Raw genomic sequence first — 23,186 nt, forward strand, 5'->3', positions numbered from 1 at the left:
AATCACCATAATTGTGACAGATTACAACATTATAGCATTGCAAGTTCAACAAATCCAGTTTATTTAAGAAATACTGAAAGATTAAATGAGTGCCAAACACACCAATAGGTGAGTTAACAATATCCAGTGTCAATAATAGTACTCTCAAGTGCCTAATAAGGAATTCATTCAACAGTGCATAATTAGTACTGCAGTTCTGTTCCTCCATGTTGATGGCACTGGACAACTGCTAGTTTTGGGGTGGGTGGGAGAAGGTATTGCTAATGGTTCTCCCACTGAGAGTGGAAGGTAGGAACAGGGCATTTTGGGAGTGGAGTAGGGGCAGGACACTGTTGATAATTGGATTCATTGGATTTATGGACTCTCTGAGGGTGCAACCCTTGAGCTATGCCAGTCCAGAGGTGGCAAAAGTTGTAACACAAAGTCCCCCACCCTGAAAATCCCCACCCATTTTCCTCCTCCCTTGTCAGTGCAGATCAGAAAACAGGGTGGAAAATGACATAGCTGTCTGCCGTGATGCACATCTTTGAATTTTGTGATGCAGTTCTTTGCTCAAAAGCTATGTCAACGTGCATTTTTAAAATGTGTATTTTGAGACAGAAATGTGGGTTTTCAGAGAGAATACATTTATAAATGTACATATTGTGAGAAAATATGTTCAGAATACCATTTAAACACATATTTAAAGGCACATGGGTATGAATGCAGAGATTAATGATGAAATGGGATGGAATACGCTTATAAACGAACACTTGGGGAAAGTGGCATGAACTTGAAAGATATAGATATGTCCATTTCCCCCTTTTTCAATTGTATATTTTATTTTAAATACATTGTGGAGGATGTTATATTTCATGACACAGTGACGTTAAATCTTATTGATTTATTATATATTAATAAAAAAGATATAAAGCAATAAATTATTTGCCCAATAAAAAGTAATATCAGCAAAAACTGTGAGACTGGGAAAGTCGTTTTTCATATTGCCTGGTCTATCTTCCACAGATCCTTCTCTCACAGTTTCAGAATCCTGATACTGGAAGAATGCATAAACTAAATTTTCTCAGTATATGTCAGTAGAAAAAGTAGTATTGGATATTTCTAGCTTGCAACACTGTTTCCCAGCAAGCATGTTGGCTCAGCTCTTTGTTTTTGTTCCGAACTGCTCATCTGTCTGTATGCAGGGCAAGCAATTTATCCAAAATCTTTCCATTTGAGGCAGTACAATTGTAAATAGTCATTTGGCTGCTCAGCAGTGGTGGTGCTATGTGCAAGCATGATACCAGATTTTAAACCCTGGCTCCACTCAACATGTGGAAATACTAAGTCATTCCAAATGTTATATTGGGAGATAGATTATCCTGCATTTCCAAATCCTATTAAACAATATCATGTTGATGATGTGCTGGGTAGCTGATAGACCTAATGGGTAGACAGTATTGCTCTAGCAAGTATTTTAGCACCCCTTACCATAACTTGGGCCATTTTCCTACTAACTTTTCAGTATTAGCTCAGATATCTGATTTAGTGAGCAGAGTATTTAATGCTAGCTGCCGTAACACTTACAGTAAATGTAGATGATCTGGAATTCGCATTCGAGACCATGTTTCTGGTTGCTTTTTTATGTGTACATGTAAAACATTATACAAACACACCTTAAAAAGGTAAAATGTGGGACATTGGTCAGCATCATTTGAATCCTGGTTCCCCAAATTTAATTTTAACTCTGTCTTGCCCCTTTTCCTATAGTCACTTCACGACATGATGGCCACATGCGGGGAGGGGAGACAGCTTGTGCTAACCATGATCTGACCAATTTTTGTGCACCCAATCCTACAAGCTCCTGACCACTGTTTGGAATATGATCTCTAAACACAGCAACTTAGGTATACTTATGTCCCACATATGACCTAAACTTCCATTGGCGATTGTCATTAAATGCATGAAAGGTTATCCTGTATACACTTCAGTACCCAAGAGTAACCAAAAGAGACTCCCCCAAATATATCAGTGATTGGGCAGGGTTGTAAGGAATCAGATATCCTGGACCCAAGTTGCTAAGGGCCTTGTAAATTCATATAAGAACCTTTAATCTGGGATAGCTCAGTTTGGTAGAACACGAGACTCTTAATCTCAGGGTTGTGAGTTCAAGCCCAGGTTGGGCAAAAGATTCCTGTATAATAATAATACCTTTATTGTCATTGTACAACCTGTGTACAATGAAATTAAATGAGCCTCCCCCCCCAAACACTCAATCTCTTATCGAACAACACATCACCTTGCAAGTCAATTGTGCTGTGTTATTTTCCGTTCAACAGCCTAACAGCCCATGGATAGAAGCTATTTTTTAGCCAGTTGGTATGGCTGATTATACTTCTATATCTCCTGCCCGAGGGTAGAAGATTAAAGAGGTGCTGGCCAGGGTGTGAATCATCCCTGATAATTTTTCTCGCTCTCCTAAGGCAACAATCCCTTGCAATGTCATCTAGCAGACTCAAGGGACAGCCCATGATATCATGTGCTGTATTCACCACCCTCTGTAGAGACTTTCTGTCCGTGGCTGTCAAGCCAGCATACCACACTGTGATACAATATGAAAGGACACTTTCTATTGTGACCGGTTAAAGGAGTTCATCAATTGTTGTTTAACATTATTCTTTCGCAAGACCCTGAGGAAATGGAGTCTCTGTTGGGCCTTTCTGACCGCCTGAGTTATGCTGATTTTCCAAGTGAGGTCCTCACTAAGGTAAACTCCCAGGAATTTAAAGGAGGAGACGGTATTATAGGTGGTTGGACTAGATTACCCTCATGGTACCTTCCAGTTCTACAGTTCTGTGATTCTATGGAACCTGGAGAAATGAACAGACAGCACAAACTTTTAAGCACTACCTGGGAGAGGAAAAGGAAGCACAAGATTTTGGCACTTCTCACCTATGTAGTCCTTTCCTCTCAAAAGGAGATGACAGCTCTTACTACCATCCCATCTTGTTTAGCCCTTGGTAACCTCATTTTTTCAGTTGGGGCAGCAGATGTGCCTCTGTGCAAACAACTAAGGCTCTCATACAGCAAAGCTGATTCAGGAACTGGCAGGCGAATACAAAAAGAGGGAACGATGAACAAATGTTCTAATCATGACTTCTTGGGAGGTTACAGCAACTTGTGCTGTAAAATATTAGTGAACCGAACTTTGCGGTTTTTTAACAGTCTGTCCTGTCTGTCTGACTTCATTTAATCTTAATTTCTGTCTCTTGCAGTGTGATTGAAGCCAGCAGCAATTGTGTAAGGCATGTACACATGCATTTTAATATTTGTGGTGAATCCTGCCTCTGCCAAGTTAAAATGAGACAAACATGAGCGAGGGAGGCCTGGCAAGGGAATAACAAACAAAAAATTAACAAGAATAATTACAAATTGAAAACCACATGCTGTGTGCAGGCTACACACAGGAAGGAGTTTGGAAAGCTGGGAAGTGCACCACTGGACTAAAAGGAGGGGGAGATGGAATTTGAACTTCAATATTTTGCCATACATGTGGCAGAAAAATAGGAAACAGTCTCTCCTTGTATTTCTGCAGCAAGTTCTAGGTATTCAGGAAGACTAGTTGCGGTAAACTTTCCTCCCCTGGTTAAGTGGTGAGACATTCTTTGTCATCCCTTACTAATGGGACACAGCCACCACTACAAAAAACCCCTCCACTCCATATCACATCGCAAGTTTATGCATACACAGATTACATCCCCCTCTTTGCACATCCCCACCAAACCATTCCCCCACCCTCAGTGTAATCCTATGCCACTGTGGAATGTATATGAAAGAGAGTGTGATGTAGTGGTTAGAGTGTCAGACTAGGGCTAGGGAGACTCAAGTTCAAAGAGAAGCAATTACAGTCCAAAGAACAGGTAAATTTCGTGGTCTTTTACACCCAACCCACAACTTCTTTTTCCAAGATGGCACTGATCGGATGTGCAACCAGGCCCATCCAGATCATTGATACATTTGTGTACATTGTCCACGTGCATCAGCCAGGAGATCCCAGAATGGGAGGAGGTCATGTGTGAAGGAGCATGTTACTTGGCTCATGTTATTGCTTCCTGAACCAGTGCCAACAGAGCCCTGATGGAGCCATGCAGGTGGTGTGGGAAGTAGTCTGTTCATCAGTGCATGCACATTTTACCAGCAGGGTATTTAATAATGGGGAAGAGACTGGATCTCAGGCTTGCCTGTAAGTCATTCCCTCACAGCTGAAATCTGTGTAAGAAAGTCACTCTGTACATTCCAAGAGAGAAACCCTTTGCTTTTGGATTGAGCTCAGAAAATGCAGTGTAGATTTACACCCTGACTGATACCATATTCCATTAATAATAACCATTTGCACTAGGAAAGAGAAGAGGATGTACAAGCAGCAACGTCTGAGGCAACCTCTGCTAATGTCTGAGAATAGCAGCCACAGAACTTTTAAACAGCTGCAGAATAGCATTTCTAGACAAGTCTTTCGTGATTAAACAGTTTTTTCCTGCCCGTTCTTTCTGGTAACCTGGCAACCAGGTATAGGCCTTTGTTGTTTGCTGCACAGGTGACTATTTCTGTGAGGTCTGGCAAACAACTTGCCTTTCCTGAGATGCTATAGTATAGCTTAATAAAACGCCTTGAAACTTCCTCTGTGTGTTCTCTCTCCATATTCCATGTTATGTTTTCGAGGCAGCCGACATCTCTGACTCATGAATGCCCTTAGGCCAAGGTACCTGCTGTTGACAGTACATTTTGGTTTGAAAAGGGGAAAGAAAGGCAGCAGTGTTTCCTGAGGTGCATAATTCCTTTCCAAACAGGCAATCAACGTATTGGTTTTGCGGTCATGATTCTTGTTTGCTATTTGTTTGCTTGCTTTTGCCGCCCTGGAGATTCAGATTACTGTAGACGAAGGGATGGTGGTAAGGAATCTCCCTTAAGGCACCACACCAAGGCCTGGTCTACACATGCAGCAGAACGAAGAGAGAGTGAGATGAGCGAGGAAACCCTGAGGCAATAGAAGAGACCATACCACTTCAGACTACAGATGTGTGCGTGTCACATTTGTAATGCTTTCCTACATAAAGATCTTCCTACAAGTAAAAACTAGTGCAGTTGGGAGCAGGCTAGGCTAAAGCCTTCTCCTTGAGGTACCATGTAGAGAGTTGTCATTTAAAAATAAAATAAAATGGGATGGTTCAAAGTGTGTCTGTATCCCAAAATGGTACAGTCCACCCTTCCACTTCATAATTCTACTACCTGCATTCTGTCACAAAGAGCCGATCTGAGATTTTAGTATGGGTGGTGATACTGTGGAAAGCAGGACCAGAGTGGAGCAGCACTCTCCCCACTTGTGATTCCCAGCAAATTAACATGGTTGGGAGACCAGAGGGGAGGGGAACAACTGGAAAAATTCCACATAAAAATGTCTTTCTCTGGGAGCTTCCAGATGGGTGTTTAATTTTATTGTGGGACGGATGTTCCTCATGCATGCAGATATTTTTCTGTATCTACACACCATTGCTAGCATCAGAATGCCCTTCTTTTCCTTTGGTGATCACTAGTAGCCAGGTAAGATTGTCTTCCATGAACACGGTCTTAACAGTGACTCCATAAGTGACTGTGGAGGCCAATTCTGGATCCACACATCCTTCCACAGTGGAGGCATAGGTTTTCGGATGGGAGTTTATCATGGTGAGGGTTTGTCAAGCACATTTCTCTGTTTTGTCTTGACATCTATGACACCTTTGATAAAGGCTTTCTCCACTTGGAGCGCTCACAGGCCAGTGTTTCCCGGTTGTCGGTGTTTATGCTACAGAATGCCCAATAGTATTTTAAGCAGGTAAGCTTCTTGTTGTATGGACAGGTGGAACTTCTTTTATTTTGTGTGTGTGTGTGTGGTAGTTAAGAACCGTCTGCAAGCACCTGAGACTTTTGCAGTGGCTCTCTGCCCCCATTCTTCAGTGAGCCTGGGTGGCCTTTGGGGGTTATGATTCATGTCCTTCCTCTTCAATGGGCTTGACTTTATGGACTTGAGCAAGTCGCTATCATTCACCCTCAGTTTCCCATCAAACAGGACTAATTTGAGCTGACCTGCCATGGCTATAATGGGAGCAAACACGACAGATTGCAATGTGAAAATTAAAAGTGCCAGAGACATGATTAGTAGACGTAATTATTTAAATGCAAGACATCTGCCATGTTTTTAATATGAGCTCCATAACTATTATGGCTAAGTTAATGGCCAGTATAAGAACACTCTGCTTGTTCTTAGTGACGTGTTTGGTTGATAGATAACGCTGCGGTGGGGAGAAGCACAGTGAAGTCATCAATGTCAGAAGTAAAGGTGATACTGCATCCCCTTAGCTCAAGTGTGATGAACTGAATCAGCGGTGAGGGGAGGAATATAATGGCAATCTAATAGTATTCGTAGGAAGCCCCTGCCCAATATTATTTTCAGATGTGTGTTGCTTTTCTCATGCATCATTGTACTAAGTTTCTGGTTTCTTCTTTCACACACAGCCCACACCCTGAAACACATCTTACACTTGAACCCCAAGCTAATGAGAACATTCTGCAAATGGAAACAGGTTTCCATGCACAAATATGCTTTACACATTACAAAATCCCTGCATCCGGTGGTTTGGCTCATTAACCACCCCTCTTCTTTTTAATTGGGATAGAGGTGGACCATCTTCATTGTTGTGTTTTAAGGACTGCATTCCCTCAATGTGATGGGAGGTGCATACTGATGGGGTGGGAGGCGGAAATCAATATTGGGTTGGTTCGCAGTCAAATTATGGATGTGTATGGATACAGAGCCAAAGGTTGGTGAGGTCAGCCCCTTCTGAATCTCTTCCTCCCCCCCCCTTGCTACTCACATTAAATTGGGCCAATGGCTGCATGTGACCCATAGGCTGCACCCTTGTGAGTTAGAAAAACAAACCCTAATGCAGAGAATTACAGACCTTAAAGCAGAATGGATTGCAAATCGCAGCTTTGTGCCAGCATGTATTTCGATTGTAAGCTTCTGCGTTGTTGCTGAGTTACCTTGAGAGTGTCATGTACACTGATGGCGCTATATGAATAAATATTGATAATAATAATAATAAAGTCAAGGCCTGGTGGTCAATAGCTCACAGTACACTGACATATTAGTCCTTTCACTCCCATCTTGCTGCTTCTTTTTTTCTGGAAGGGTCAGTGATCCATTGATCAAACCTTGACTAACTAATCAATTCCACGTTATGCATTTATGGATCCAATAACACATGATAATTTTGTGGCACTTTTCTAGATTTTCATGGGAAATAACTTCTACCACTATAAATAAAGTCCACTGAATTTTTGGCCACATTACATCTTGCCTCTTGCTTGAATCTTCTGGCTACTTTCTCTATCCACCCAATTGCTCTTACCAGTGTTTCCCAATTCCTCGTGGGCTCCTTCTGGAGCTCTGGGTGGCTGTGTGCATAGGATGGAGTTTGGAACAGTAATTCGTTACAGTAACCACTTGTGCGGCAGCTGCTGTAAACTTTGTTTAAACAAGTGTTTCAGAATATTTCAATTTCCTGAAGTTTCAGAAAGCTAACATATCTGGTTTCAGACTCTCCTGCCACACAAGTGAACATCTGCTGGCTCTGCAAGAGAAGTCTACGCTTTTATTGAATAGCTTGGATAGGGATGGTCAAGAGCCGGCAATCCCTTAGTACCTGCTCAGAGAATTTGTGACGCTGTTGGTCCCAGACACCAAAAGACTAATGGGAATGTCCAGAAGTGTCATCCATAAAAATCATAAACTCTAAGATGGCGTAGGGTAATAAGACCAAGAAATGGTTGCTCCCCACATCCTTCATCCAATTACAGCATAATCCTATCCATGTCTACTGAGAAATTGGCCCTATTGAATTTAGTTAGACTTGGTCCCGTAGGGTTAGGATTTTCTCCTTTCTGGTATATATCAAATAGAATCAGAGTATATCTAGTCATGGGAATGGCTCACCATAATATTTATACCATTTTCATATCCTGTGGAGGGTGGTGTAGTGGTTTTTGTTTGTTTTACTGTTTTTGATGGTCTGTAACATGTAAGAGCAATAAAAATATTATTTTCCTTTAAAAGTAAAATGTATACCATATGCATTCTGAGAATGAAAGAGTGGGGGGGGGGTATCTTCCAGGATACTTGCTTCTGCATCTCCATAATAGCTATTCACACATATTCATAAGTAGTTTGTATCTATTTATACAAACATGTTCCTTAATTCCCCCACTGAAATTTGCATGGGTAAGCTTAGGAGCATTCCTCACCTTAAACAAAAGTACTACTTTGAGCATTGCATAATGAATTTATAGTATTAAAAAGAGATAAGACAAGAGTCTTCTTCATGCATTCAAAAGAACCTATGTTTTGCCTTTATGTTCAAGTAATATAACTCTCAGATTCAGTCTGTTTTCTGTATTTACCTTGCTTTGCCCTTTCCTCTCTTCCCCACCATCTCTCCTTTCCCTTCTCTCTAGACCCCTTGTTCCAATTGTTGCTCATTTTCCTACCCAGCAGGCAAAAGAGTAGCACTCTGAGATGGCATTTCTGCTTGGCACCCTTTTTGCCAACGTCCTTGGTTGACATCTGAGTCTGGATGTAGGAAAGTGGAGCAAGTCCCAGTGGCACTTCACAGAGGACAATAGCCCTCTCTTGGTCACAACATGTTGTCATTGCAAATTCTGTTAAGTTTACAACGGACTTTTCCACACTGGAATTTACTGCATGTTTGCGGTTGTTTGCATAGTCCTCATAACATTACCCTCAAACAACACAAACTTGATGCTTTCCCTCTGTAAATTGAACGAGCATAGTCCAATGCACAGGGAGAGATCAGGCTCCAAACACTCCACTCAGAATCACAGACAATTTGTGGTTTTAGTGTTTTTGTGTGGGTGGGTCAATCATCACTTTCTATTCCCCTCTCAATACCCACTACTTCCTCAGTGCTTCATTTCTTTTCTAGCCATGCTTGTAACTGTTTCCGATCAGCTCCTGAACAAAGCAGCCTGGCTATATAGCTTTCCCTCAGATTTGCGCAAAGCCAGAAAGCTACACAAGCAAATCTATCATTGCCCCGTGTGTGCTTTTCTGCATTTCCAGGGCGGGGAGAGGTGCACATGCAGATATCTGCATGCATGCCCTGTTGATATTTCATTGGCATAATAGAATAACAAATTAATAGGCGGGGGGCGGGGACACACAAAGGAAGCACCTACTGATAAGAATGGGAATGATATTCAGATTCAAATATATACAGGTGCAGAGTACTCTGGTCTAATTTGAAAAGAATTCTCCAGACAGTTTCCTCTTTGAACAGTAGGGAGACCATGTGTTACAGGCAACAACCAATTTACATGTGTCCAATTGATGCGTGACCCAGAAGTGGCCAGAAAAAGGGGTGGAGTGGGGTAGAGGAGGCTTATGTGTGCTCCACAGTCGCACACTATGGCCCAGAATGAAACCCCCTATACTTACCGGTTGATAGGGCTACATATGTTAGCTATAATGTTTCTATCTTTTTTCTCTCAGTTCCGTTCAATGGTTCCGGGGGGGGGGGGATATCGCACAACATGGGGCTCAATGTGCTGGGGATCATGTATGTTAAAATGTATCTCTGGACATGCTGGTTTTTAGTTTTGTGTGGACCGATGGTTTTTAGCAAGCAAAATTAATCAACTGAGTTGGACATCTTGGTAGGCAGAAGGGGGGGGTAGGCCATCCCACAAAATATTGCAGACTAAAATGCAACACAAAGAAATGTTACGCAGCCCAAAGCAAGCAAGTGATGGCAAAGAAAGCGGAGATTGTGTTTCATCCACCCCCACCCTCTTCCCATTTTCTGCTCATCTTTCATTCATTCTGTGTAGTTCTCGTAGTTATTTTCGTGCACTAGCAGTAATTCTGGGAAGCATTAATAAGAGAGTATTATGTTTACTCCAGTTAAATATTATAAAATTCCTTGTTTGGGCAAAAAAAGCAAAATGCAAGATGGCTCTGCTATTTTAGGAAGGCTACATTATCCACCTGTTTATTTTCTTTTTATCTGTCTCTGTATTTCCAAGAAAGGGTTTGTATCTCAAGCTATCGAGACATGGCAAGCAATCTTTCCTCTCTTTCAGAAGTAATACACAGATTATCTCCCTCTGTAGGGTACACTATAAAAAAACAATTTCCCAAGAGTGACATTTTCCCCCATGAAGATATGAAGGATAACATTTTTATGAGCACATGTGAAATAATAGTTTGGTTTTTTTCTTCCTCTTAGGGAGACCCTGTGGGAAACATTTTCAACAGGTGAAGGAGACAACTTCAGTCCTGGGCTTTACATTAATCTGTTCCATCTATTGAGATTTAGATTGCTGTGCTATGTGTCCCATGTATAATAGCTTTAATATAATTTAGAGGTATATTAAACGCAAATTGTTACAACCACAATATGAAATTCATGTCTTTCAAAGATAATAAAAGTTAATTGGTAGTGCCGGAAAATATCAAGACACCTGAATGTGTCTGAGATGTAGAATGGTTTAATTGCTGTCCCATCATCCTCCCCATACCTTCTAAATAAACCAGGAGAAAGAAAGCAAGTTTGGATTTAAAAAGTCACACTGAAATATTTCTTTGGCCCAGTTCACATGCAATACTACAGCAGAGGTGCATAACTTCTGGCCTGAGAGCCAGATGTAGCCCTTCGCTTAACTGCATCCTGCCCCAGGCATTTTAAGGGACTCTTCAGTGCTGAAACGGTGAGTAAAGCAGTTGCTCAGTTTGAAGGGAGAGTCCCAGTCTGGTGGCATTTAGGAGGAAGCAAGTTGGAGCCTGGCTGAGGAAGGGGACTCTGGACTAGGTCTAGCCCACGAAGGGAGGGATCAAAGTGAGAAAGGGGACAGATATGGAGGATGAGGGAAAAGTCAAGAAGCCACAGCATTTGTGGGAAATAAAAGAGGATGGGAGGAGTCCAGGATGAGAGACCCCAAATCTGAATATTACCTGCTGCTGTGTCATCAGGAGGCAACATAGCCTTCCTATCTCATCCCACTCAGCGCTGAATGATTCCAACCATCACAGGTCAGAAGCTCAGTCGCTCTTCTTGTCCTGGAGTGTGACATAAGGACATAGGAAAAGTTCATTGGATCAGTTCAAAGGCTGGATCAGGCCAACAGCCCATCTAGTCCAGTATCCTGTTCTCACAGTGGCCAACCAGATGCCCATTGGAAGCCCACAAGCAAGACCTGAGCACTACAAACCATAATGCAGAGACGCCAAGTTCCACCAGACATTGCGCTGAGGGCTCGTTGCATGCATGTGACGTCACACATGTGGGGCCACACACACTGGGAGGAGCCTGCAAGGCCTGGAAGGGCCCTCTACCACTGCCAGGAGGCCTGGAGGTGTCCTCAGCCCTATAGAGTTGGTGCCTCTGCCATGATGAATTATTTTCCCCCTGCTCACGGTTCTGTCATTGTATTTGAGAAACATATAAAAGAATGGCGGGTTAAGAAGTAACAAGGTTTTTGATTTATTTTGTGAAAGTGTTGCTCATTCTGTGCACCTGTAAGGAAGAGGAGGAGGAGGAGGAACTCAACTTTTGCCAGATTGCAGGTTGCAATCCTATGCATTTGGGACCAAGTCTCTTTCAAATACATTAGAATTACTTAGGGCTAGACTGCTCAACAGTAATCCTAAACCCTAGTAAAAAGGCAACAACTTGCTTGCATAGAACCCAGTGATTGACACCACATACCGTAATGTTGAATACCGTTGTACATTGGAAGTTGAACGGAATCCATTCCAGAAGTCCATTCGACTTCCAAAATGTCCGGAAACCAAAGTGCGGCTTCTGATTGGCTGTAGGAAGCTCCTGCAGCCAATCGAAAGCCTCGGAAGTCCCATTGGATGTTCGGTTCCAAAGAACATTCGCAAACTGGAACACTCACTTCTGAGTTGAACTCACTTGAAGTTCCCACACAGGTCAGCTATGTCACAGTCAGGACGCCTATGTCCTGACCAGGCCCGCACCCACTTGTTTTTCTACAATCTTGTTTGTTCTCAGTAACCAAAATTATATTATCAACATATACAAACAGAAAAGTTGTTTTTCTTCATTTTCAATGAATTGTACAAAACAAAGTGGCATTAATGAAGAAAAGTTCCAGGGTGGCAACAGAAAGCAAACTAAAAATGTTTTTGCAGTTCATCAAAACTATCCAGCAATATCAAGTTATAAAAAAAATGGTCCTATTAACAGTAATACTTCTAGTTGGTTAATTGGTTTGGCAACTTCCATACACATGACGTGTGATGCTAATTATTTCCCCAAAGAGTTAAATGGCTACAGTTGCAAATGGCAACAAAATATCTGTGAAAGAAAGAGGAGCAGGTTTGCTCAAGTGTGTTGCAGGTAGAAATACTCTTTGTAATGAAGTAAGAGCAGTAGTTTACTTGCTCAAATTAACAAATAAGAATAAGAAAGTTTTGAGATTTAAATTCTAGATTAAAATTGATTGCTTAATTGAGAAGGGGATTGTAACAAAAACACTGGGGCCTAATTTGAATAGTAGTGTGTCTGGTATCTGGTGGGCAATCTCATCCTTTATTTCCACACTGCGGCTGCAGACCAAATCACCTGTCAGGAGAGTTATGAAATTCAGGTGAGGGTCAGATGCCTTGTCAAACCCAGCAGGTATATAAAAGAGAGACCGCCCTGCCCTTTGCCCACGGTTTTTTTTAAGAATAACATTACAACTTCATTTTCCTAAAAAAATAATGCTTATTCCACAAAAGGTTTACAAAGTTCAGTTATTGCAAAGGTTTTTCAGCATTAATTATGTGAGTTTGTGTATGTGAGTCGGGCTGATGCTGAAAGCTATAGATAGAAAGACATGTATTGCTCTGTGCTGCAGCCAAAGCTAAATTTGGGGCTCCCCTAGAAAACTAATGGAGAAGTAAATTCAGTTGTGGTGTTAATGCTTCTCCGTCTGATGATCAGATTGCATGTATGTGAAAGTAAAAGCATATATCCTAAAGACACCACCGTCTCTGCTGACCTTCATTCCAAGGAAACCGAACCCTGGGAAAAGCACTTGGAAGCCCTGGAGTCTCTCACTGCTCAGGGATTGGGGTAGTGTGTAACAATATGAAAAACTCTTCCCTTAACATGACTGGCGCATATGCAGCCATATGCGTATTGCTAATCTAAAACCACATAAGAGAATACTGATGTGTACAGCTGTAGACTATACATGGATTTTCTCTTAATGAGATCTGCATGTGTTCTGATCTCCAAGATGTGATTGATTTTACACAGGGGACTTTGCCAAAAGAAAGGCCAATCACTGCTTGCAGCTGGGGTTTGCCAGCAAACTGACATCATATGTTTCCAGCTAGAATACACAACCATACACAAAAGATTCCCTGCAGTAACATTTGAGAAACAAACCTTATTGGGACATGTTGCACTTCTTCAGATCCAGCCCCTGGTGCCAAATGTTCGTTTGCTGCCTTCCTTCAACTTTCAGGAGATAGTATTTGCAATGTCATATCTTTAAAAATTGGCTCTGGAAATTAAAATGTAGGCATATCCAGGGAATGTACGAGTTTTATCTAGAACTTAAAATTGGAAGCAGAATAGCATGGGAGACCTCAAACTAACATCCTAAATAAGCATCTCAACTAAAAGGCAGGGACTTGTTGTCCAGGATGCTGGCAGGAAAGAACTTTGAGAATAGAGCATACTCTCAACACCATGCATGGAAATTTGATGTTGCAATTCTCTGCACACTTTGGAGAAACCTACTTGCAAGAAAGCCAGCTTAAGATTAGAAAGGCTAGTTCTAGTTCTTTGAGGGCCCTTCAGCAACTTGGTTCCTTAACTGGACTTGGGGAGAACAACAGTGTGGAGGGGAGGGGAGTGACATTGTGGATATTGGATGCCCATTGCTTGGCACACTCTAATGATGCAGGACTCATAGGCTGGTAGTCCCATGTGCTGTCTTTGACACTGCTATACCCACAGAAGAATAGCTCTTGTAGTGGCAGCTCTTGTTTGATAGGATCTTGACCACAGCAACTGCTCAAGTCATGAGGACCACTTTGCAAGTTCTCCCATTTCACCCATAGAGGCAATGTGGTGATTATTTCTTCTCCCTGCTCTTTCTCCTCCTCAACAACAGCCAACCCCACAAAGCAGTTGAACCAGAATACCTACATATCTTTCAATTCAGGTGGCCATTCTAGATTAGGTTGGTTCCCTTCACTTAGGGCAGTGATGGCCAAACTCAGCCCTCCAGCTGTTTTGGGACTACAATTCCCATCATCCTTGACCACTGGTCCTGTTAGCTAGGGATGATGGGAGTTGTAGTCCCAAAACAGCTGGAGGGCCAAGTTTGGCCATCACTGACTTAGGGTTATTGTAGCTAATACTACTACTGGGAAGCAGACGCCAAATGGCAGGTTTTCAACCCATGAAGGCAGCGAAGTTCATGAACTGGTAACTGTTCTGTCAATGCAGGAAACTAACAATCACTTAGGGTTGGATGTCTTAAGAATGGGTGGTCTGGGCCTTGACTGTCCACATATGGCTCTATCCAGAGATCCAACATAGATGTATAGGCACATGCCTACCTTCTGACACCTATCAGCTTTGACTGCTAGCTCAGTTGGTAGAACATAAGACTCATAATCTCAGGGTCATGGGTTCAAGCCTCACACTGGGCAAAAGATTCATGCACTGCACAGGGTTGGACTAGATGACCCTTGTGTCTCCTTACAACTCTACAATTCTATTATTCTATGTTTTCTCCTTGCTTTTATCAAAGGGACAAAGCTGACAGTGTCCTCTGTACAAGGGGCTCCCAAACCAAATAATTTGTTTGGCGTAATTATGTTTATACCTGTGTGTGTTTTGCTTCTTATATATAATTTCCTGTTCTTCTATTATGTATTTGTACTTTTATTATAGATATTTGCTTTTCTTCAATATTTTTGCATGTATGTCGTATGTATATATTGTCGTATGCATATATATTTATACATATTATATATGTATAAATAGAGCATATTTTTCGCTCTATAAGACGCACCAGACCACAAGATGCACCTAGTTTTTGGAGGAGGAAAACAAGAGAAAAAATATTCTGTATCCCAGAAGCCAGAACAGCAAGAGGGATCGCTGCACAACCTGCATTCGCTCCATAAGACGCACACACATTTCCCCTTACTTTTTAGGTGGGAAAAGGGAGTCTTATAGAGCAAAAAATACGGTACATTGTTTCCTCTTTAGCCTTGATGACCTGCTGTCATCCATTCTACAATTCTCTGAATTTTTGCAATTCTTATTTAAAAATAAAAATAAAAAAGATGTCCCCATTACTGCTTCCTGCTGCCCACATCCATACATCACCACCACTGGATCATGGCAACCTATACTGGGAAAATGAAAGAGAGTAAGCCCAAATCGAAGCTGTGGGCTCCTCAGCTGATTCTCTCCAGTCCCCGCTTTCCCGTCAACCCACCAAACACCAGGCGAAACCACTCCCTATTTGTAATGCATTCTTAAAACAATTTAAACGTGTACAAAGCTGCTTTTTAACTAAGTGGTTGTTCCAGGATCACGACTAATTTCCAATAATTATGAACAAAATATTTCCACTGAGGATTATTAGGGAACCCAAGTGGCAAAGAGGAAATGAATAAAAAGAAAGCAAATGCACTGCTGAAGAAAAGAGAGAGGAAAAAAGCTGAAGATGTTGATTTACATTTTTCTTTTTTGAATCAAATTGTGCCAGGGCTTTGCATCTTTAATAATAATAAAACGCAATGCCAGTGCTAATCGTCCTTCTGTTTCATTTCATAGCTCTTCCTTGTCGCTGTGTACTAAAACAGCCTTGCAAGGGCTGAGATGGAGCATGGTGTGTGGCTAGCAGCCAGGGAGACTTTAGCCAGCCATCTATACTGAAGAAACACATTGCAATGGAATGATTTGCAAGTGATTACACGCTGAGGACAGGCTTTCATTTTCGATGCGCCTCTTCCAATCCATTTCTTAAGATGCATGGGGGAAGTCAACTTCACTTGCCCTTACCTTAATTGCACATTACTGCAACTCTCTTGACTTATGAGAACCACGGATGAGACACAAATTTTAAAAACTGGCTTGTTTTGTTAAGAACTGCAGGGAGGAACACAGTTAGGGAAACAGTTGGAAATAAATCTATCTATATATCACATTTTTCGAAAGCCATCCAGCATTCATATTGCAAAGGATTATCGGGGACACGAGAATGAAAGTCATACATGCCGTTTATGTTGACAGTGTACTGAGAGTGTTCCCCATTATGAGTTTTTTAAATGCAATTCAATAGAGCCCTGAGGAGCACTGAAAAGACTGCAAAGATGGGATACATCCCCTACACCAAGCCTCTGCTCATTGATTAGACAGAGAAAAGGCACTTTCCCCCCTTAATTAATTTGATTAAAAAGCAAACTCTTCCTGCGGGCAAGCAAGGTGGACAAAGGAAGGACATCTCCAACCTTTCAAGGACAGTTGTTCTAATTTCACCTACACTAGCTATATAGAATTCCATCTTTTATGATAAACCTGGCTACCGTTCTCAAGATATAAAGATCTATATTCAACCACTGATTGCAACACTCAAAGCTAAGGGAGAGAAAAACAATTATAGTCACAGATTAACCTTGGCTTGAGTGAAAAGCTGTTTCACCTCTATATGAGATGCCAAACCTGAGGGTTTTTTTCAAACTGTCATGAAAAAATATTGCTGTTCCAATAATAACTCATATTAGTGTTATTAAATCCCTGAAAGCATATGCTTGTAATCCCCTAATGGCTAATACTTAGTTTTCAAACACCACATAAATTTGACCACCAAACATGCTTTTGTATAACACGGTAGAATATGCTGGCACTGCATCAAATTGCTTAACATTTCAGGAATCTGTCTCTGGTGAAGATGCCCTTTGAGGCCCTCAGGAATGGAATCCTATAGGGAGATAAATATGGCTATCGTTAAATGGGGTTCTTTAGAAATTCTACCCAGTCCTTTGTTTTCTTCCTCCTTGCTAATGGAGACATCACAACCTTGGAAAATCTGACTCCTCACCCTGGTTGGAGGGAGTCTGCTCCTGAATACCAGTTGCTGGAAACTGCAGGATGGGAGAGGGATCTGGGACTCAGGTCCCACTTGTGGGTTTCCCACAGACATCTGGTTGGTCACTGTGAGAAAAGGATGCTGGACTAGATAGGCCATTGACTTGATTCTCTCTACCTCTCTTTCAAATCCGAACCAGTGAAGACGATGAAGGTCTTGTATGAGTGCCTGGAGGCAGTTGGAGGATGGATGGCTGCTAACGGATTGAGGTTGAATCTTGACAAGACAGAAGTACTCTTTTGGGGGGAAAGGGGGAGGGCAGGTGTGGAGGACTCCCTGGTCCTGAATGGAGTAACTGTGCCCCTGAAGGACCAGGTGCGCAGCCTGGGAGTAATTTTGGACTCGCAGCTCTCCATGGAGTTGCAGGTCAATTCTGTGTCCAGGGCAGCTGTTTATCAGCTCCACCTGGTACGCAGGCTGAGACCCTACCTGCCCGCAGACTGTCTCGCCAGAGTGGTGCATGCTCTAGTTATCTCCCGCTTGGACTACTGCAACTCGCTCTGCATGGGGCTACCTTTGAAGGTGACCCGGAAACTACAACTAATTCAGAATGCGGCAGTCAGACTGGTGACTGCGAGCAGCTGCCGAGACCACATAACACCGGTCTTGAAAGACCTACTTTGTCTTCCAGTAGGTTTCCAGGCACAATTCAAAGTGTTGGTGCTGAACTTTAAAGCCCTAAATGGCCTCCAGATGTTTTGGGCTATAACTCCCATCATCAAGATCCACTTTTATTATTTTCGTCATAGTAGCCATCCTCTTGTCGCAGAGGCCTGGGTCGTGGCTTATCTCTTCCTGTCGTCAACTACGCTAACAGTGATGGAGGCAAGAGGGGCGGGGCGAAATCCAACAGAAACTACAATCGAAAGGCACTTAGAAACGGCTTAAAATACTGGCAGCCTGGAGTGAGCGACAACAGACGATGGGGAAGGAAACGGACACGTTCACCGGCTCGGAGGCCTGGTCAGTCAGCAAGGCGTGCTGGGATAAACTGGGATAAACTGTGTTTGCTGAGCCCGTATTTTATATAGTCTGTATATGATGCTTGTTAGTTAATGTGTGGTGTGTTATGCCTAATAAAGGATTTTGAATTGAATTGAACTCCCATCATCCCCAGCTAATGTATCAGGGATGATGGAAGTTGAAGTCCACAGAGCTGTAGCCAACAAAGTCATCCCATTAGCACAAGTAGATCTGCCTGCATAACAGGAGTTCCTTCCCTCCTCCTCTCCCTGTACATTCCCCTTGCCCCCACCATGCCCTGCTGCCTAACAGGTTATGGGGAGCATATCATCCAACATTTTGGGAGGGTAAATTGGGGCACCCCATCCTGTCACTGCTGCTGCTCTCTGTTCCTCCCTTGCCCCCTCACCACTACCCCCTCCCTCACTGACCTGCTCACTCACTGCCCCCTCACCCACTCACCCAAGGCCTTCCTCTTCCACAGCCTTGGGAGAAGCTGCGCTGGTCAGCACGGCCTATGTAGAAACCGGCATAGCCAGAGCATGGGAGCCAAAAGTCCAGGACTAGGATCAGAAGCTGGGGTGGTTTCTGTCAATCCAAGATGTCCTCCTTAAAATGGGACGGTTGCATGGTATGTGGGGTGCACACAGGGAGAGGAAAGGAAAAGAAAAGAAAAAAGTCCTATTACAGTTGGGAGTCCTTATGCTAACAGGATTAAATTCATGGAGTACAATATAAAAACATCTGGAGGGCAACCAGGTCAAGAAATACTAGTGTGAAAGGCCTTTGGACCACCATTTTCACTTCAAAACTTTGATATTGTCAGGGGTTCCAATTACTCTTGAATGGTTCTCAACACTTCCAAGTAAGCCTTTCAATTTAGAAACTGCTACGTTTACTTGTTGTAAGGTAACTGCCATTGGGGTCATAAAGACTACCCATAGGTGACCTCTTTGTTCTACGTCTTCAGTTGCCCCTGATGCCTTTTTCCTGACAAAGCCACTATGCTTTAAAAATCACACCGCAGACAATGATTTGGTGCATGATGTTTTCCCCATCATGCTAAGTAGGTCTGCAGCAGCCGTGTTCTCTTTCCTGCGTCCTCACAGTCAACTCAATGCTAATAAACCTACAAATATTACGAATCGGAAACCTCTGTAAAAATATGGAGCTGATGCCTTATTAACCTGCACGAATACATTTGAAGTAAAGAGTACATGTGGGTGCTGAAAAGCACATTATTTCACTTGTCTGACAAATGTCTAGGATCTATCTAAAATTTTTATCATGCTCTGGGGAGTCTTTGGTGCTCTGCACAAATTAAACAGAGAAACATTCTTAAACCCAGTGAATCATCTTTATAATTGCACATCTGCTAGGAAAAAATCATTCATCTCTGATTGGAACTACTAAAACTATGCTTATAGCACATAAAACCATCCAGTGGTTGTTCTGCACAGGACTCCCTCTGACCATTCTGATGTTGGGAGTGCATATATTTTTTCATAACTTGAAAGTTTTATTGACCATTCTTTAGTAGGAAAAGCAATCTCATCTACCAAAGAGAAATCTTTGGGCAGTTTGCTTCAGTGAAGTAGAAATGGAGGGAAAAATTGCACAGTTCAAACTTTAAAGCAAAACAACATAATCTTCCTGATCCAAGATACAGCTATCAGATGGATGATACACATCTCAAAAAATGTGCACCACAATGTGTATTTAACATAAAAATGCATACATGGGGGTGCATTAAAAACATTTAAAAATAGTCTTTTAGAGTACAAATTCATAGAAATGGTCTACAAATTGCATACCATTTCAATATGATTTTCTTTTGAGGGGATGCATTTTTTTTTTCAGTCTGAAAAAAAGACAACCTATACCTACCCACACATTTGAAATCATTTTGTTTCTTTACATGTTACATTCTAAGTGGGAACATAACAAGAGTTGGGCTTCTTTATTACTTGCATTTTCATCTATTTTCTCTTACAGAAGACAGAAAGCCCATATTTGGCACTGGGGGGAGGGGGCTGGGACACACACAGGGAAGGGAAAACTTTCTGCATTTTTCTTGAGGAATTGATTTTAGTCTCTGCTTAGAAAATCATCTTAGAGCCCTCATCCATAATAGATAATTCTCTACTGTCTCTTTTTTGGTTTTCATTATTCTTTTTTAACAAATTATTTTGAATTTCAACATGTTCTTTCTTTGTCATTCCAGCAGAAAGTGTATGGTGTGTGTGTGTGTTTGCGTGTCGAGGTCCCCAAGCCACCCCCCAAATAACTCACAACGCACACTTAATTTTTGTTTAAGGTTTTTGGCATAATTTTGGCCACAACTTTATTTAAATACAAAACCGTGAGTGGTTGTTTAGGCATTGGTTAAGACTATCTGTCCCCCCGCCTGGGGACAGAACTGACTTCCGGGCACCACCGAAAGACAGTGCGGGAAAACAAGTTGGGGAGAAATGGAGCTGAGTCACAGACCCTCAATTCTCATCCGCATGCTCCCCGAAGGCTTGCCGGCCCTAGTCCCATTCCAGGGATTGGACGAAAAGATGGCAAGCCCCAGGATTCCTTTAACGGAATTCCCTTTTTGCAGCAACCATGGAGGGGCAGGCCCAGCCTATCCTAACCCCTCCTCCACCAATTTATAACCAATTCCTAACTGCATCCTTACAAGTTGTGACGATTTGCTATGCAGTAGGCAAAAACCAAATGGCCCAGCCAATCAGCCAGATGGACAAAATTCCTACCAGGCCCCTGCCCCAACGGCAGACGACCCCACGACAGGCATAGCAAGGTCAATGCAACAACCGCTTACTCAAGGGCGGGTGGGCGGGTGATCTGTTGCATGCAGCAAAGAGAAAGCTCCAGGCTGCGTGCAGAGTATTTAAACATTTTACCCCTCCCACCAGAATTGCAACATAACTTTTACCCCAGCAACCCAGTGAACCAATTGCTGCCCCAGGCCATCTTTAGAGACCCTGCCTGGTAACAGAGGGGTGGCTCGGCAGACCCCATGAAGGAGAACACACTTTGTTTGTGTATGTGTGTGTCTTTCTTGTAAAGACCACGAAGTTGGAGATTCCATAATTACAAACTATTCAGAAGATGAAGGTCTCATCTGTATCCTTGAAAAAAAGAAGATATTTTCCACGGGATTGTTGCGAATACTTGTGGAGAAGAACTTGCTGTCCTTCATATGCAGAACTATTTAACCTTCACAGTCCTCTGAAATGCTTGATAACTACAAAAATAGATGAGGATTTGAGATAATGATAAATAAGGACATCAAAGAAAGATTTTATTACACCCCCTACAGTATAATTCAGGACCTTACTGAAAATCCAACCCATTTAATACATTGCTAGCCCACCTTCTTTCCCCCATTTTTCTCACCACAGTTGTTGGCATTTTCACTAATGCACATTTGTATATTATTTAGCTGTGGTATTTAAGAACCTGACAAACTGTGACACGTATTTGCTTTAAACCGGGCAAGCTGTGTGCCAGATTTGTTATAAATTACATACATTATGCCAAGTTCCCAGACTGCGCAAGATCAAAAATGGAAAAGGAACAATAAGAGTGTACAACAAGTCATGGGTTTCACTGGGAGGGATAAACACATGCTTAACTTTCTCCCGGTGAAATCAATGGGTCTGGAAAGTGTTCCATTTGGCTGGATTGTGCCCCATAAGACTGTATTGGGGAGGAGTGGAAATGCTAGGAGTTGAGATTACATCCAGCTACTCTAATAATACAAAGAGTAACATTTCCTCTCTCTCTCTCTTTTGTAAGTCAGTTACCAAGGCTTTACATGAACAACGATATGGGAAAGCTAACAGTTATTGAGCAACGGAAATTAACAAATAAATAAAAATAAAAACCAGGAAGACAATGAGCCTGTCTTCAAATTTGTGCCATTCTGACTGCAATTTTCAAGACATAGTAGTGAAATAATATCTGCTTATTACCCAAGGGAAATTTACTTAGCATATGTACTCAGCTGGGTAGATTTACAGTGTCCGCTGAATCGCTAATAGGGAAAAAATATTTATTCATAGTTCCATACGGCAAAAGGACTATTATGTGTAATGAGGTCTTCTTTGAGTGATTGCACTTGGTGACTAACGTCGCCCCACTATTTCCATTATCAATTTAGGTGTGGCTGCTCAAATACTTCCTATGTTCAGAGTGAACATTACTTAATGTAACACAACACATATGCCATTCAAGTAGGGGCTACACAATAATTTTCATTATGATTTTCAGCATTCATCAAATGTGAATAAATATAAAAATTGTGCCTTCTGATGGGGCTGTTGCCATCATGAATAAAAAGTCAATCTCTGCATAATTTAGCCACAAAATAGACATGCTTTTTCAAGATGCTCTGAAAACATGCTGCTTGTTATTGTTGGCAACTTGATATTGAAGATAGGCAGAAGCAGGCACTGAATATGTGAATATTTGCCCCAACATAAAATTGTCTTGGACCACCACTGTCCTCCTTGATAAACAAAAATGGTGCCTCCAATTTTGTGAATACTGTAAGAGCAATATACATGTCTAGATCTCATGTTCCATAACATAAAGTTGATTTGAATAATTTCCCTGTGGTCCTCAGTTTTGTAGAAACTAGGGTTTGTTGTTTTAGTGTGACAAATTAGTTCACTTCTAAACCACATGGGGCTTATCTCAGTTTCTATGCCAAAAACCTAACACCATAAGTTCCAGTGGGGCACAGAAACTGTGGCACAAAAACAGTGGTGTTACTGCCAAACCCTGAGGAACATTTTCAGTCACCCTGGGGATTTAATACAACTAACAACAGATGTCCCACTCCCACCCCAATTCATGCCAGAGTGTCTTAGCAATAAGACAAGGCATTTCCCAAAACGCTTATTTCTGGGCCTATCTGAATTTTGCCTGGCTTGTCCCAGTTATTTATTTATTAAAATACACTTAATAGAGAGAGAAAATCTGAGCAACTT

The 23,186-nt window shown here is 42.0% G+C and overlaps 2 long non-coding RNA genes across 2 annotated transcripts in view; both read right to left on the minus strand.

The window, feature by feature from the left end:
* LOC309380758 overlaps window positions 1-8,702 on the minus strand; it is a 51,110-nt gene extending 42,408 nt beyond the window's left edge. Inside the window, exon 1 of the long non-coding RNA XR_014173114.1 lies at window positions 8,473-8,702. This is a non-coding gene — a long non-coding RNA (uncharacterized lncRNA). The remainder of the gene's footprint in view (window positions 1-8,472) is intronic.
* Window positions 1-20,133, minus strand: part of LOC309380730 — a 745,666-nt gene extending 725,533 nt beyond the window's left edge. The window contains exon 1 of the long non-coding RNA XR_014173087.1: window positions 20,124-20,133. This is a non-coding gene — a long non-coding RNA (uncharacterized lncRNA). The remainder of the gene's footprint in view (window positions 1-20,123) is intronic.
* Window positions 20,134-23,186: the final 3,053 nt, after the last annotated feature.

Source organism: Podarcis melisellensis (genome assembly GCF_964234715.1).
Source record: "Podarcis melisellensis genome assembly, chromosome: 11".
Classification (NCBI taxonomy): Eukaryota; Metazoa; Chordata; class Lepidosauria; order Squamata; family Lacertidae; genus Podarcis; species Podarcis melisellensis.